The sequence below is a fragment of the Lathamus discolor genome, unplaced genomic scaffold, assembly GCF_037157495.1.
Source record: "Lathamus discolor isolate bLatDis1 unplaced genomic scaffold, bLatDis1.hap1 Scaffold_78, whole genome shotgun sequence".
Lineage (NCBI taxonomy): Eukaryota > Metazoa > Chordata > Aves > Psittaciformes > Psittacidae > Lathamus > Lathamus discolor.
Window position 1 is genome coordinate 92,501 of NW_027069390.1, and position 5,000 is coordinate 97,500.

Consider the following 5,000-nt stretch of genomic DNA (forward strand, 5'->3'; position numbering starts at 1 on the left):
AGCACATCCTCCTCCTGATCCGCACAGAGAAACCGAGAGCGTCCTCCTGACAGATCCCATGGACTGTCCGAGGCAGCGGCTCGAGGAGATCCCTCCAGGAGCTACAGCTGCATTGTCCTGCACCCAGAGCCTGATCACGCACAGGGCTGGGAACGTTTCTCCCGCAGAAACCTCTCGGCAGCCTCCGCTGCGGAGTGCCTTTCAGCTCTCTGAGGCTGGCAGGTCTCCCCTGGGGGCCTGCAGGCGGTGCCCCCCCCGGCCCTGCGCCTGGGCAGAGCAGCTGTCTCTCTGCAGCTCTGCCCCCTCGCCAGCGTCTATCTGCGTCCCGGGAGCCCGGCCCAGCTCAGCAGCAGAGGCCCAGCCCGAGGTGGCTCTGCCTCTGCCCCGCTGGGCTCCCTCCGGGGCTCCTCGGCGCTCCAGGGCAACACCATAGGAAACAGGCCGAAGCAAGTGCTGATGCTCCCTCCCTCAGCTGGCAGACGCACGGCCTTCCTGCAGTGCCATTTCTCTGACGAGGGACAGAGTTGAGTCTAAACATCAACTTTTCTTAGAACTGCAGAATCCTTTTGATTTGGAAAGGACCCTTGAGAACATTGAGGCCGACCGTTAACCTGTGCCTAACGTTCCACAGACTTAACCGTGAGAACATCAGTGGTGGGGAACCCTGTTTGGATGCTCAGCAAGAGCAACGTAATCCTCCCTTCTATCCTCGGCCACGCTATCTTCATCTCTTCTCCTCAGTTTCAGACACGTTTCCCCCAAACCACAAACCAGAAGAACATCTTTGCAATCTGTTCCCAGCCCGTTGTGGGGCGGGGGGAGGCGCCGCGGAGGAGGGGTGGGCGCCGCAGCATCTGCAGAACCCCCGGCTGCATCGGCTGGTGCATTTCGGTGCGTCCTGGGTTCAGCGGTCGCGGTCATTTTTCTCTTTGTGCGTAGCTGGTGCGGTGCCGGTCCCCCCACCCACCACCGCCAGCCAGAGACGTGTTTCGCGGCGGGACGGGGTGGTGGGCTGTGTGTCGGCAGACGGACACGCGAAACCAAAAAAACAACGAAACCCCCAAGCCCCCACGGAACAAAACAAGCTGGCGAGCGCCGGGACCTAGGCTGCTGCCTCTGCCCGCCCGGCACCCAGCACCAGCCAGAGGCTGTTTCAGGGGGGATTGTCGGATGACGGAGCGGGAAAGCCGAGGCAACCCCTAACAGCCGAGAAAAGGCTGGCGAGTGCCCGGCAGCGCCGGGACCCGCGCCCCACCCTACCGGCAAGCGCTGCCCGAGCCTGCGAGCCTCCCGGAGGGCGGGCGGACGGCGAGATCGCGGTGGGGGCCGCCGTTTGCCGTCGGGTCGAGCCGGCTCCGCCGGGACTTTGCTGGATTTGCAGGGACCCGCGCCTCACCCGCCCGGCAAGCGCTGCCCGAGCCTGCGAGCCTCCCGGACGGCGAGCTCGCGGTGGGGGCCGCCGTTTGCCGTCGGGTCGAGCCGGCTCCGCCGGGACTTTGCCGGATTTGCAGGGACCCGCGCCTCACCCGCCCGGCAAGCGCTGCCCGAGCCTGCGAGCCTCCCGGAGGGCGGGCGGACGGCGAGCTCGCGGTGGGGGCCGCCGTTTGCCGTCGGGTCGAGCCGGCTCCGCCGGGACTTTGCTGGATTTGCAGGGACCCGCGCCCCACCCGCCCGGCAAGCGCTGCCCGAGCCTGCGAGCCTCCCGGACGGCGAGCTCGCGGTGGGGGCCGCCGTTTGCCGTCGGGTCGAGCCGGCTCCGCCGGGACTTTGCCGGATTTGCAGGGACCCGCGCCTCACCCGCCCGGCAAGCGCTGCCCGAGCCTGCGAGCCTCCCGGACGGCGAGCTCGCGGTGGGGGCCGCCGTTTGCCGTCGGGTCGAGCCGGCTCCGCCGGGACTTTGCCGGATTTGCAGGGACCCGCGCCTCACCCGCCCGGCAAGCGCTGCCCGAGCCTGCGAGCCTCCCGGAGGGCGGGCGGACGGCGAGCTCGCGGTGGGGGCCGCCGTTTGCCGTCGGGTCGAGCCGGCTCCGCCGGGACTTTGCCGGATTTGCAGGGACCCGCGCCCCTCCCGCCCGGCAAGCGCTGCCCGAGCCTGCGAGCCTCCCGGAGGGCGGGCGGACGGCGAGCTCGCGGTGGGGGCCGCCGTTTGCCGTCGGGTCGAGCCGGCTCCGCCGGGACTTTGCCGGATTTGCAGGGACCCGCGCCCCTCCCGCCCGGCAAGCGCTGCCCGAGCCTGCGAGCCTCCCGGAGGGCGGGCGGACGGCGAGCTCGCGGTGGGGGCCGCACTTTGCCGTCGGGTCGAGCCGGCTCCGCCGGGACTTTGCCGGATTTGCAGGGACCCGCGCCCCTCCCGCCCGGCAAGCGCTGCCCGAGCCTGCGAGCCTCCCGGAGGGCGGGCGGACGGCGAGCTCGCGGTGGGGGCCGCCGTTTGCCGTCGGGTCGAGCCGGCTCCGCCGGGACTTTGCCGGATTTGCAGGGACCCGCGCCCCTTCCGCCCGGCAAGCGCTGCCCGAGCCTGCGAGCCTCCCGGAGGGCGGGCGGACGGCGAGCTCGCGGTGGGGGCCGCAGTTTGCCGTCCGGTCGAGCCGGCTCCGCCGGGACTTTGCCGGATTTGCAGGGACCCGCCCCTCACCCGCCCGGCAAGCGCTGCCCGAGCCTGCGAGCCTCCCGGACGGCGAGCTCGCGGTGGGGGCCGCCGTTTGCCGTCGGGTCGAGCCGGCTCCGCCGGGACTTTGCCGGATTTGCAGGGACCCGCCCCTCACCCGCCCGGCAAGCGCTGCCCGAGCCTGCGAGCCTCCCGGAGGGCGGGCGGACGGCGAGCTCGCGGTGGGGGCCGCCGTTTGCCGTCGGGTCGAGCCGGCTCCGCCGGGACTTTGCTGGATTTGCAGGGACCCGCGCCTCACCCGCCCGGCAAGCGCTGCCCGAGCCTGCGAGCCTCCCGGACGGCGAGCTCGCGGTGGGGGCCGCCGTTTGCCGTCGGGTCGAGCCGGCTCCGCCGGGACTTTGCCGGATTTGCAGGGACCCGCGCCTCACCCGCCCGGCAAGCGCTGCCCGAGCCTGCGAGCCTCCCGGAGGGCGGGCGGACGGCGAGCTCGCGGTGGGGGCCGCAGTTTGCCGTCCGGTCCAGCCGGCTGCGCCGGGACTTTGCCGGATTTGCAGGGACCCGCGCCTCACCCGCTCGGCAAGCGCTGCCCGAGCCTGCGAGCCTCCCGGAGGGCGGGCGGACGGCGAGCTCGCGGTGGGGGCCGCCGTTTGCCGTCGGGTCGAGCCGGCTCCGCCGGGACTTTGCCGGATTTGCAGGGACCCGCGCCTCACCCGCCCGGCAAGCGCTGCCCGAGCCTGCGAGCCTCCCGGAGGGCGGGCGGACGGCGAGCTCGCGGTGGGGGCCGCAGTTTGCCGTCCGGTCCAGCCGGCTCCGCCGGGACTTTGCCGGATTTGCAGGGACCCGCGCCTCACCCGCTCGGCAAGCGCTGCCCGAGCCTGCGAGCCTCCCGGAGGGCGGGCGGACGGCGAGCTCGCGGTGGGGGCCGCCGTTTGCCGTCGGGTCGAGCCGGCTCCGCCGGGACTTTGCCGGATTTGCAGGGACCCGCGCCCCTCCCGCCCGGCAAGCGCTGCCCGAGCCTGCGAGCCTCCCGGAGGGCGGGCGGACGGCGAGCTCGCGGTGGGGGCCGCACTTTGCCGTCGGGTCGAGCCGGCTCCGCCGGGACTTTGCCGGATTTGCAGGGACCCGCGCCCCTCCCGCCCGGCAAGCGCTGCCCGAGCCTGCGAGCCTCCCGGAGGGCGGGCGGACGGCGAGCTCGCGGTGGGGGCCGCCGTTTGCCGTCGGGTCGAGCCGGCTCCGCCGGGACTTTGCCGGATTTGCAGGGACCCGCGCCCCTCCCGCCCGGCAAGCGCTGCCCGAGCCTGCGAGCCTCCCGGAGGGCGGGCGGACGGCGAGCTCGCGGTGGGGGCCGCCGTTTGCCGTCGGGTCGAGCCGGCTCCGCCGGGACTTTGCTGGATTTGCAGGGACCCGCGCCTCACCCGCCCGGCAAGCGCTGCCCGAGCCTGCGAGCCTCCCGGACGGCGAGCTCGCGGTGGGGGCCGCCGTTTGCCGTCGGGTCGAGCCGGCTCCGCCGGGACTTTGCCGGATTTGCAGGGACCCGCGCCTCACCCGCCCGGCAAGCGCTGCCCGAGCCTGCGAGCCTCCCGGAGGGCGGGCGGACGGCGAGCTCGCGGTGGGGGCCGCAGTTTGCCGTCCGGTCGAGCCGGCTCCGCCGGGACTTTGCCGGATTTGCAGGGACCCGCGCCTCACCCGCCCGGCAAGCGCTGCCCGAGCCTGCGAGCCTCCCGGAGGGCGGGCGGACGGCGAGCTCGCGGTGGGGGCCGCAGTTTGCCGTCCGGTCCAGCCGGCTCCGCCGGGACTTTGCCGGATTTGCAGGGACCCGCGCCTCACCCGCTCGGCAAGCGCTGCCCGAGCCTGCGAGCCTCCCGGAGGGCGGGCGGACGGCGAGCTCGCGGTGGGGGCCGCCGTTTGCCGTCCGGTCGAGCCGGCTCCGCCGGGACTTTGCCGGATTTGCAGGGACCCGCGCCTCACCCGCCCGGCAAGCGCTGCCCGAGCCTGCGAGCCTCCCGGAGGGCGGGCGGACGGCGAGCTCGCGGTGGGGGCCGCAGTTTGCCGTCCGGTCCAGCCGGCTCCGCCGGGACTTTGCCGGATTTGCAGGGACCCGCGCCTCACCCGCCCGGCAAGCGCTGCCCGAGCCTGCGAGCCTCCCGGAGGGCGGGCGGACGGCGAGCTCGCGGTGGGGGCCGCCGTTTGCCGTCCGGTCGAGCCGGCTCCGCCGGGACTTTGCCGGATTTGCAGGGACCCGCGCCTCACCCGCCCGGCAAGCGCTGCCCGAGCCTGCGAGCCTCCCGGAGGGCGGGCGGACGGCGAGCTCGCGGTGGGGGCCGCCGTTTGCCGTCGGGTCGAGCCGGCTCCGCCGGGACTTTGCCGGATTTGCAGGGACCCGCGCCTCACCCGC